Here is a 12,647-nt window from a genome sequence, read left to right on the forward strand (position 1 = left end):
AAAGAATTTGATAGTGTCAAGTTTACATGGCATTTTCAGTACTGTGCCTCTTTGTGTCTATGGTAAACATTATTATATAATTACATATATAGTATATTTATAACTAGCATGTATACTGACACCCACCTATTTTTGTCACTCTTTTTAGCAATAAGGTAAAAACGGCATTGCTATTGTCCTGGTTTTGTCTGGGATAGAGTTAATTTGCTTCGTAGTAGCTGGTACAGTGGTGTAATTTGTCTTTAGAGTGAGAATAATGTTGATAACACACCAATGTTTTAGTTGTTCCTATGTAGTGCTTACCCTAAGTCAAGGACTTTTCAGGATTCCCATGCTCTGCCTGTGAGCGGGGGCACAGGGAGCTGGGAGGGAGCAGAGCCAGGACAGCTGACCTGAACTAGCCAAGGGCATATTCCATACCATAGAGCATCATGCTGAGGGTGTAAACTTGGGGGACTTGGCCGGAGGCTGCTGATCACTGCTGAGGAGCTGGCTGGGCATCAGCCAGCAGGTCGTGAGCAGTTGTGTTGTGCGTCATCTATTTTTATTGGGTTTTCTTCCCCTCTCTCTTTTTGTTATCTCCCTTTTCATTACAATTATTGTTAGTAGCACTAGTAGTATATTTTATTTTATCTTATTTTATTTCAATTAATAAACTATACTTTTCTCAGTCCCTGGGTTTTACCTTTTTCCGATTCTCCTCCCTGTCCCACCAGGGAGGGGGGTTGCAATGAGCGAGTGGCTGTGTGGTGCTTAGTTGCTGGCTGATGTTAAACCACGACAGCTATAAATGTTGTCTCCACTTGGGGAGTGGGGGAGGGTTGGTGGTGGTGGAATGGTTTCAGATGTAACTGTTACAGTTACCCCTGGGGACAAGGGTGCTGGGTTAATGGCAGGGCCTTGCACATACACCTTCACAAACATAACGGAACCTCCACTGAGTCTGCTAAACTCATTTTAGTAAATGATATGTGCCTTAAGACAGTCAGCATAGTCATTGACTTACAACCCATCTTTTGTAACTTGTAGAGAAAAAAAATCACACTTATATTGTGCATTGCTGCTGACACTGCACTAATAATTATCAAACAAGCACAAAAATCAGAATTTACTGCCTTTATTATAAAACTGGTTCCCTGACAAGAACCAGTCCAAGTCAATAGGCTCCGCTAAGTGGAAGATAAAATTATAATTCACAGTTGTTACCCACATGGAGTGGAATAAGGATCAGTTACATAAAATAGTGCCTGACAAAGTAAGCACAACAATGTTACTGCCCAGGTTTAAAACATACCTCTTTCTTTAGCTTTTCTCTTTAGCTTTGCTGTGATGCATTGATCAAATGCTCAGTCAGCAGCTTGCCCATTTTGATTCTATGGGCACCACAAATTTTCTTTTTGCAGAAAAGCTTAAAATTGTGTAGTGGTTAGCAAAATAAAGGAAAATGAAAACTAACTCAGTCTAAGAGACATTCTACATCTTCATAGCCACAATATAGATTTTGGTGGCGAAAAAGCTCAGGGTTTAAAAACACCTAACATACTCATTGTACAGGTGGCACGTCATTATATGAAGCATCAGATCAGAAATCAAGTAATGTTTGTTTAGGAAAAAAAAAAAAGATGAGTATTGGAGGATGTACCACAGTCTATTCATGATTGTGCCATGCCTAATCTGAATGGTGCTGGGTTCAGCTGGCTGAGCTACCGCCTATGAAATAAAATACCTGTCTTTCACACGACTTATAGAAATACGTCCATGCTTAATTAAGGCATAATGCAGCCCATAGGAGTCACCCTACAGATAAAATCGTGGGGCTGATGGTGGAGCTGGAGTTCCTATTGGAAGTAGCATGCAGGTGATATCCGTGCCTGGATCTGTGGATGGTGGGTGAAGTGCTGGCTAACGGGGGCTGGTGACTTTTGCGAAACAGGGGCAAAAGCCTGCCCATGTGTGACGAGGATGGGGAGGGGGGAGCTGCAGGTGGCTGTTCCTAGAGAAAAGCCTGTGGAGCACAGGGAACAGGTGAAGAGAAGGAAGGTGTGTGAGAGGGCAGTGACTTCCTGAGGAGGAGGCTTGGAGACACCTGTAACGACAAAATCCTGGGGAGAAATCAGACCAAGATGACAGGCCCAGCTGTGGAGGCAGCTGGAGAGACAGGGTCTTTACAGCTCTGGTAAAGGCTTTGGTGGAAAACAGGTAACAGCAAGCAGAAGAAAAATCTTGATACATGAAAGACAAGTAAGTGTAGCATTCAGTAAGCGTTGGCTGTTGTTTCAAGCAGGTGAGGAGGTCAGGCCAAGTTGCTCTGCTAGACACTGAGAATAGAAAGAGCCAACATGGGATGAAGAACCGAGACCAGAACTATGTTTACTGTGAGCTGGGATCCTGTGAAAGAGAGGTAAAAGATCTGCAAGAATCGACTGTAGTACTATTAAAAGTCTCAACAGCAGGGAACCTTGTGCATAGCTGTCATAACCTCTGGAGTAGGACTTGTGTTTTCATAAGTGCATTGACACAGCCTCATGTGCTTAGGCTGCTGAAGAAGTGCAATTAATTTAATATTATGGGGAATCCATTGAGGCTGGGAGAATGGTTGCCTCTAAATCAGACCTTCAGTGGATATAAATTAGCATAGTTCAGTTTGATACCTGATCCTACTTATCACAGTTCAGAACTGCACATGCATAAGCAATACTCGTAAAGATTTTATTATACCTCTTAGCTATGAGAAAGTGCTTTATAAGAGTGTTGTCCTGAATATTATGAAGACTGTACTCAAAAACATACCAACAACGACGTGCTTTTATAAAAGACTGCAATTAAATGCCATAAAAATTGTATTTTGTATTTTATTGAACATCTTCAGCGATCTGCTGTATCTGTTCATTAAAAGTAGGTTGGATTACTAGCAAATGTATAATAAAAATTGTTGTTCACATTTTAATGTGTCTTTTTGTCCTCTCTTCTAATATTTAAACTAATTCCTTCCTACTTCTGCATTCAATTCTATTCCATATACATAACTGGCTGGTCAGCTGTCTGCTGTTATTACATTATCTGTTCATCCACACCCCCCACATTTCCAGTGTTTCCAAAGCTCATAATTTGATCAAAATACCTAATTTTGGCTTACTTTAAACTCAGCTGTTAGAAGTATATGATCACATGAACAACTTTATGATTATTCAGAAGCAATAGCATTTTAGCCTTCATCACCACAAGGAATACTGGAGGATGTGAGGCCAGAAGGCAAAAGAAGATGCAAAAGAACTCTTTGTATATCACTGAAAAATCCCAAGATTTGGGGAAACCCAAATAATGATGCAAGAGTTAAAAAAAGTCGCATGTGCTGCCTTTACTTCACACCCTTTCCTTCATTATGTGTTATGTTTTCTTTTTCTACCTAAACAACAAAGCACATGTGAGTTTTGCAGGCCTCAAACCAGTTTTCAAGCTGTAGAGGTTCATACTGATTGCTGGGTCTGGAGATCTTCTCTTGAATTTCCACTACTGAGAAAATGGTGGCTGCTTTGCTTCAGCCTGTTAATCACATACCCTGATGCCGTGCCCTGATCACCTGCTCAGGATGCCAGCCCTATCAGTCCCAAAGCCCGTTCTGTGGCTTCGTATCTTCGCAGATAATGTTGCACTTCTGGACAAAGCTTTTTTTGCTCACTATGAAAGTTTCTTCTCAAGTGTCACCCTAGGCTTTCCTCCTTTTATATGGATGGCTCTGGATTTCAACTGGTGACAACATTACCATGAGAAAAAAAAACCAAACTTCTGATGGAACACAGGAATAGTCCTTGTACCAACAGTGTGAGTGTGTTTTCCTCTAAGGCCCATATTTTTCAGTCAGCTTTATTTGAATTTTTCTGCGGCTTTATCTCTTCCTTTTGTATTTATTCAATTCCATCTGAAGGAAAATAGCATGCAGTAAAATTTCTAAATACAATTTAAATATAACTAATTCAAATCTGTTTGGTTTTACATCTCCATTCATCAATACATTAAGCTAAAAATACCTCAGACTAGTTTTTCTTGTTTCTTGTAATTTTTAAAAAATGAAATCTATTAAAATCTTTTTTCACAAAAGTGTAAGCAGTTCACTTTGGAAGGCATCTCTGGTGCAGAATTAACAGTGGCTGGTGTGCAGCTCAAAACTGAGTGAGCATATTGTATGGAATTACTTTTGGCAATAACCAATATTTGGTTTTGTTTTGTTTCCTTAAGTCAGCTCAATACTGAGAAACAGCAAGTGCTGTTGGTTTTACTGTCAGCGCACCAGACTGGTGACAGCCAGCTTGGGGCTTATTTAGGTATCTTTGTCCTTTCAGTCTCTTATGATGAGCAGTGACAAAATAAAGTCTGGATGCTTTGGCCACCAGTAGGTGTAACCTATGTGATTACACACAATACAAGGGATTTATACTAAGACATTGTTCCTGCAGAAGAAACATAAATCCCTTTTGCCAGCTCCCCTCCACCATCTTCTAGTGCTGTGTTTTAAAACAGCAGCCGCTATTCCTTTGGATTTTTCATCCAGCCTAAATATTTCAAAGATAGCATCAGAACTATATTTATCAAGTTATGCAACACTTTTGTTTTTCTGCGTAGCTTCACTGCTTGCAGCATTTCCACAGTGTCCTCTCACTCAAGACACCATTAATAGACCAGCGCCTACGAACATTGAGATGAGACTTGGAAGACTTATTTTTGCATCAATTTTTTGCGAGAGGTCTTACTGTTGCATTTTAGTTGTGTCATGTTACTGACAGATGAAATACGAATACACCTTGGCGCAGAAAGGCCTCATCCCTGCTCCAAAACTCACAAGGACTGATTTTATTTTCTCTCATTCATTCACCAGCAGTAAGGGATTATCTGGGCTGTTCAGGCTTTTGCAGGGAGGCAGAGAGGAGGTGACGAGGCCTCAATCCCCAAGGGCTTTGGTCGTGACTTCTGAAAGGGAAGAGCTACTCCGGGTTGCACAAGATGGGCGTTCCACATTGCCCTTGCCGTGGCACTGGGTGTGTGATAAATGCAGGGCTGAAGCTCCGAGCCTTGGTACTCAGTCATTCAGCTTTCTGTACACGGCTGTGACACCAACCATTTGGAAATCAAAAGATTTCTTGGAAGTGGGCTGATAGTGTAAGGAAGGCATGTGGGGGCTGATCCAGGGCTTTTGGTGTGCCTTAGCTCATCTGCTGTGCCGCGGCCCAGTGCTCTGCCCGCCGTGTTTTGCAAGAAATGAACAATGAGAAGGATCCAGCTTGATTAAATGCTTGGAAGAATCAGGGAGGCAGGGAGAAACAGCTGCAACTATCACAGCAGCATCTTCTGCAGACCTGGAGGTGGTCACCAGCTTCTCAGGAGAGGCGGTTTCTGGGTTGCAGAAGGAGATCTGGGAAGGCTTACACTCCCTGTTTATTGCTTATTTGGTGGCTCACATTACTGCTGGCTCCTAGAACAGTGTCCCAATTATGGTTTCTTAAGCCTGGAGTTTTTCACTGATATAGTTGACTGATTTCAGTGCCTCTGATTGCTAACCAATTGAAAGCCATGAATCAGGTGGCAATTAAATCACTGTAAAATATAAGACTCATTTAATAACATTTCCAGGTCTCTTAGAAATGATGACTCTTGTGAAAATCCTACCCATTGCCAGCTATTTTAAGATAAATGTAATCGAGTGTACCAAGTTCTTCTTTCAAAACAGTGAAAATCAGAACTCCGAGCACTCTTAATCAGTGTTTAAATTCTGATATATTTTTTTTTAAATCTTTCTAAATTCTAAGCCTGAATGGCTTTCTGTGGAGGTGAGTTTTATAGTTCAGTCACACATTATATAAAAGAGTGTTTTCTTTGATCAATTTTTAGCTTTCCACCTTTGAAACTATTCTTCTGAGACAGAGAAATCAACTTCTAGGTTCTATCACTTCTTAGCATATTTCTACCTTCTAAAAAACCACATTAATTTTATTCTTATTCTTATGGCACCCATGCTCCTCAGCCTATTTCCATTTAGTGAATTTTCCATGCCCCAAACAATTTTTTCACTGTACTTTGAACTCTCCCTTACTTCTGCTTTATTCTTTAAAAACAAAGAGAGAGAAAATATATGTAGTTTGCTAGTCAAGATTGCATGGCTTTTTCCTATAGCGTAATCTTAGAATAGCTGAGGAGGAACTGCATATGAACAGTTTGGATGTCATCGTGGCCAATTATTGTGTCCGCAGTGTTGTGGGAAACTACTCTTGTAAAACATCTTGGATGGTGATAAGTACTTTAAGCTTGCATTAATAGTAGTAGGATTTGAAACTGCTCAGCACCTCTTAGGTATCGTAACCAGAGAGAGAGGATTATATTTTTGGCTGCAGTCACAAAGCTTAAGAGGTCCTACCTGATTACAGCAAAATCAGGATGTTCCCTTCATAATACAGTAACAGGAGGTATTTATCTGAATACTTTGTCACTGTATCTTCCAGTCTGGTGAATAAAACTCCTTTTCCAAACAGGCCTCTATCCAGTTTTTTCCTCACAACCCAGATGAATCACTCCTGTACTAACAATTTGGACATATTGCTCAATCCAGCTTTTGTAGACAGAGCACACTTTGAGCAGAGGCTGGGTCCTTTCCCATGTACTACATGTCCCTGCTAGCAGCCAGGCTGTCACCATCTCCATTGTCTCTAGAAACATGCATTTGCCTTCCAGTTTAGGTCCTTCACTGGGGGTGGAGTCCTGGGTTTAAATACATGGCCAGTGTGACTCAGAACAGAGATATGGATGTATGATTTCAGGTTAGTGCTCTGTCAGGTATTTTGAGTGTGTCATTCTTTTCTGTTGGAGTTTTGTCGCTTTTGGTAGCTGAACAGCCACTGCTCAGAAGAGCCTGTAATGTACTCACAAACTAGCAGTTGCAGGAGTCAGGCTCTAACCCTGCTCATCCAGCCTCACCAGTTATGTGCAGTGGTGTTATCCTGCTGCTGTTCAGTAAGAGAGGTGGATCAAGGATATCTCAAACCCTGACATTTAGAGAATTCCCCTTTCATATGGAGGCACAGCTCGTGTCTCAGAAGAGACTGCAAACCCATCCACGCAGCCTAAACCCTGTCTGAGGGCTCTGACGCTTATATTGCCCTGATTCAGTGCATGTCTTAAGTGACAGATCAGGTCTTGCTGGCAATGTGCCTGTTTGTAAGCTCTGCACTGAGCTTTTGGCTTGGGCTGAGATCCCACACATGTCATTAATGGTGGACAGTAAAATCCATCAGGAGGGTATTTTTCAGAAATTAAGGTACCCGCTGGGTCCAACATCAGGCGGAGGTGTCAGCAGCACCCATCTGAAGGATTTAGATGAGGAAAGGCACAGCAAAGAGCCTTGAATGCTTCTGAAGATCGGAAAAAGATGAATCTGTCAATTTTTGCTCTAAATGGGAAGCTGAACTTAAAGTCATGGCTTAACCAAAGGGCAGCATATGGCAGGACTACAGCTGTTTGAAATCCCCTTGCACTTCACACTGGCACTTCGGCAAACGCTATTGTGTTACAAATACTGGATGACACAGTAAATCTAAGGCCATATTCAGCTGTGGCATATGCAGTCATAATTCCCACTGACTTTGTATATATCTACACCAAAAAATGAACGGAAGCGCGTAGGACTGAAACGAGTATACGGTGATTGAAAGCAATCCTTCTGGCAGACTGAGAAACATTTGATGCGGTTAGATCCCTATAGCAGGAAGCATGAATGCTATAATGTGGAAATGGAGGAAAAATTAGGGAATGCATGAGGTCTAGGAGACACCTGGTGATTTTAAAGACAAAACTGGAATTTCTGCATTGGGACAACAGACACTCTGGCTGTTCATTATAAGGGGAACGGGGCTCCCCCCACCAAAGATCCATTTGCCACCTTTCATACTTTGTTTCTCATCTCTCTGCCAGTTTCTGCAAGGAAAGAAAGAACTCAGAAGGGATTGTTTTCTGGAGTGAGAGCCTACAGGAGGCCTAAAAAGAGCATTATACAAATATATCAGAGAAGAGATCAAGTTGCAGGGGAGCTGTGGCTGCCAATGGTGAGATCTTCAGTTTCTTAGTCACTTTAGGTCAGAAACCAGGTGTTATGTTGTTGATCCCATGGCTGCTTGCCATCCCCTGCCTCCTCCTGTAACGAACAGTCTCAGCTGTATAGCTTTTGCAGCTCCAGATGTTTAAAAATACACTTTTAGAGTACTTGAACAATAAAGTGCTCTTTTCAAGGTACTGCTTTCTATGTTCACTGGCTGAGCTGGTACTGACTCCTATACACTGATTTTTTGATTTTTAGATGGTATTTTAAAAACTTCAACAAGTATGGACACATATTTTCTTTGCTTAAAAACCTACTTAACTCCTTCAGCGCTGTGGTTTTAGATCCCCAGAGGTTCATATAACTACTAAGGGCTTAAAATTAGAACAGTGGAAATTAAACAATAGGAAATCAGTAGCCTTCTTTTTCTCAACAAGAATAAAGGCAGAAAGGATGGCTGCTGTAAACATATCTTCTGAATTCAACTTACATGTGCATTCGTTACCACTAAGAGCCAGAACGAGCTAGCTTATACCGAATGGTCAGACAGCAAGGACAGTTTTGGAAAGTGTACAGTACCTGAAGAAAATACCCTCCCACTGGAGCATTTGGGGGACTTTATTTGCAACAGTCACAACTGTGAATTTATTAAACCAGATGACATTACAAACAGTTGGAAAAACAGAGCAGGAGAATGGTATTTAAGGTTCAATAAATAAAACCTAACCTCATGTTAGAGACATGCACTTTATCCTGCAAGAGGCAGAGCTCATTCTGGCATTGAAGTCAAGGATGTCAGCAGGACATGCCAGGGAAACAGCTGAGGCCTTCTTCAGAACTTCACAAAGCTTAGCTCTTGGTGAGAGATGTTCCCATGAACAGTCAAGACTCACAGATGACATTTTCAGATGTCTTCAGTATTTTGCATCCAAGCAATCACATGATATGTCCTATGCCATATCTCTTTTTCCATGGGCTTCGGTTGCTAGGTGTCTGCAACTGTCCTCAGTTCTCCATTACAAGGTGGAAAAGAAGTGTATGAAAGCCCCCCTGGTTTGTCTGGTTATTGTAGAATTAATTCCATGAGATTTGGACAGATTCCTATCTCTTCCATTAACAGAAATGACAATTTTTAGCTGCTTAATGCAGTGTTAACCATTTTATCCGACAAGGACATGGCCAACCCATCAGATCCTTGACAAATGATTGATTTAACCTAGAAATGTCTATTTACAAGCTAATGCAAGAAAATATTAAGGATGAGTAAACTAATTAATGAGCAGTGTATTCCCCATGGCAACATGAATAAAATTACTGCTAGGTCAACAGAGAATTCAGCATTGCTCCATATGCTTCTTTCAGTGGTGTTCAAATAGTACAGGTGTAAACTTTGGGTCACCTTATGGTTTCGTATTTAAGTGGGTCATTAAAGGAAGCTGTCACCTATTGAATTAATTGGGTTTTTTAATTCCTTCCTGCTGCTGTGAAGAGGAACAATAAACTTCTTATCTTGTTAATACATCTAGAGTTCTTCTAAAACTCCTGTTTTTAGAAAAAATCTGTATCCTTAGAAATGAGGCTGAATATTCCCTAAAATCAGAGGCACCATCTTAAACATTTATAGTCTAAAGGAGGGAAAAAGGGACTGTGTCTTTAACACCCTTCACCTATATATTTGCTAAGGTGGGGCAGGAAACCTCAGCCTGAAGGAGCGTGGGAGGGAAAGGCAGCCTTAGGCACAGCTGCTGTAGGTCTCTGTGCCCCAGATGCAGAAAGAGTTGTAGACATGGCAATGTTCAAACCTAAATTTTAGGTGTCTGACTTCTGTAGTGGAATCCGGAGGCCCAAATGTGGTGCATGAATTCCCCATCGAGTGCCTGAGGAGAACAACTAAGTGAATCATAATCTACCCAGCTAAGTTCAGCTATTATGTACAGGCTCTGAAGTCAGTGGGGTTAAATTGAAAATTAAATGGAGAACAGTTGGCCTGTGGTTTACTTGAAAGAAAAGAAAAAAAGAGTAAAAGTGTGTATTTCTTTAAATTTTCTGCTGACAGACCAGAGATAATTAGCCTACAGCTGCAGACTGGGGAGAACTGCTCTTTTTTTCTGCCTTGAAGCAGCAGGTGAAAGCCTAGAGAGAGAAGCTGGGTGCCACAGACTTAATTTAGTTGCTTGAATTGAAGGCAGCATATAATACCACAGAGAAACAGGGAAGTGGCAGATCTTCAAGACTAGGATTTCTAAAGAGTGGCAGTTAATAAACAGAGATGAGAATATGACTAGGGAGAAGAAAGGATTAAAACTATGTGCTTATGACACCCCTGTAATATCTTAGATGCCTTACGGACGGATCAGCTAGACACAAGTCTTGTCTCAGAAGTATTGCAGTCTGACAAGAAACATGATATAGCAAAGGAGAATTGTAAACAATAAAGATGGGAGAGAGTTACCAAGAACATCACGCATTTATATACTGCTACACACATATCTTATGTAAAAAACCTTTCCCCAGTTGTCTGGTGGTGCCCTACTAAGTGCTGCTTTTTCGCAGGCATTCCTTGTGACATCCACTCACTTCTGTTGTGAGGCAAAACATGCAGCTATGCATTGTTTGCAATGCTTGTATTGGGAGAACATCTATTTTAGAAATCAATTAACATGAAGATTATTTGATGTTTGTTAAGGGGGAAATTATTTGTCTGTCTTAATGGGCAATCATTTAGGAATAGGAGAAGCCACTAATAATAATAAATTACCTGCCCAGACAATTTCTTATGAAACCTGTTCTGTTGGGCATTTGTTTGAAGAGGCTTTTTATCTGTATGAGAAGATAAAAATTTATAAAGATAAAATTGCTCTATCTTTTTTCAGGAAGGATCTTCAAAGTAGCTTGATGACTGCATGCTGACATTTTGATAACATCAATGGATGGTCTTGTAGAATAAGTAAGTGTGGCAAAGTGAGGCACAAGATTAAAATGTATTAAAATGAATGTGTAGAAGTTGTCTTTCCAACACTTTCATTTGAAGATGAGAGAGAGCAGTGTCAAAAGAATACTGTGCTGGTTTGTGAATCAGGAGATAAGGTTTCTATTAACAATACTGGCTGCTGGCAATCCCCAGTCTCTCCTTCTTCCCATGTGCCATGAACACACAAGGTCAGGTCTGGTGACGTGAAGGGAAACGCTGGTTTGAGACCTCAATAGGTACAAGTGAAACATGAGTACAGCTGTGATGTAAAGCCAGCTATGACTTCACAGAAGCAACACAGATCTGCCCATACTTATTAGATCAGGTATTGTGTGGCACGAATACTTGGAGCCATTGCCCAGAAACAAGGAAGCTGCATTTGAACACCCTTTACCCAACATTAATATTCTAGTATTCTAATATTTCTAGTTATAAGAGGGCTCACCAGGTAGGGCACAGATCCAAGTGGGAAAAAAAAAAAAAAAAAGCCACTGTACCTTGTGGCCTGAGCTGGCTCCCTGTGCTCACACACTGCTGCACCTGAGCAAATAACCCCTCCCAGAGCAGCAGAAGCCCAGAAGCAGATGGAGAGAGAGTACCATGGAGGAGCCAGGTCAGATAAGGAAACAAGCTGTTCCTGCTCATGATTGGTTTTTTTCCATTTTCTTGTTATGTCAGGATATGGAGAATTTGTTTCTGAGATGCAATAATGAAGCATGTACATCCTCCAGTGCAGGATAAGTTTGAGGTATTACAGAATGTTGTGGGTTTTCTTGAAAGCCTGCTCTAGCAGCCATTCTGTTTGATAAACCATCACATCAGCAAATTTATATGCTTTTGATTAAACTTTTTGTTTTAGAATGGCACCTCATATTAACACATAAGAGAAGAGCCAAGTAGAATAGCAAACAGAAGGAGGAAGAATGCTGGAGGAAAAAACCTGCAGATCTTGGATAGCTGCTTAGAGATTTTTTGCAAAAAACTGTGAAGATTTCTTCTGTCACCGAGGAAAAAAAGATTATTTTGGAGGTTTATAAGAAGTGTTAAGAACTGCATACTAGGCATTATTTCCCCCTTGTTAAGCAAGATAAATCATTATTGTACCAAGGCTTTTCAAAGACTGTACTAAGTGGCAAGTGCCAGCTTTTTGTTTATTTATTTACTCTTATAAATGAGTGATATATTGGATGGAAAATCATTTCAAGGATTGCAAATTTACCCAGTGAGCATAAATCTCAAGGCCTGAGTTAGATTTCCAGTACAGTCAAACTCAGCCATGCACACACACCTGCACAAAGTGGGTGTTTTCGTTGCTTGGATCATGCGGATTATCTCCACTGTAAACTATGCATTAATAAAAAGCAGAGCAGGCTCTTACCTTACTCCCTTTTGGAATTTAGAAATAAAAGACAACTTGCATACTTGGCTGCCTTTGGGGAAACTTTTGGAAAAGAAAGTTCAGAAGGAAAATGCCAAGAGTATAATGACTAATAAAATAAGTGACATTTTAATGTAAACGTATCATGGAAATACCAATGCAAAATGCTACTGAATAGCTAAAGAAGATGTCTATGTTCTAAGTGCCCTTTTTGCTGA

This window comes from Falco peregrinus, chromosome 4 (assembly GCF_023634155.1).
Source record: "Falco peregrinus isolate bFalPer1 chromosome 4, bFalPer1.pri, whole genome shotgun sequence".
Lineage (NCBI taxonomy): Eukaryota > Metazoa > Chordata > Aves > Falconiformes > Falconidae > Falco > Falco peregrinus.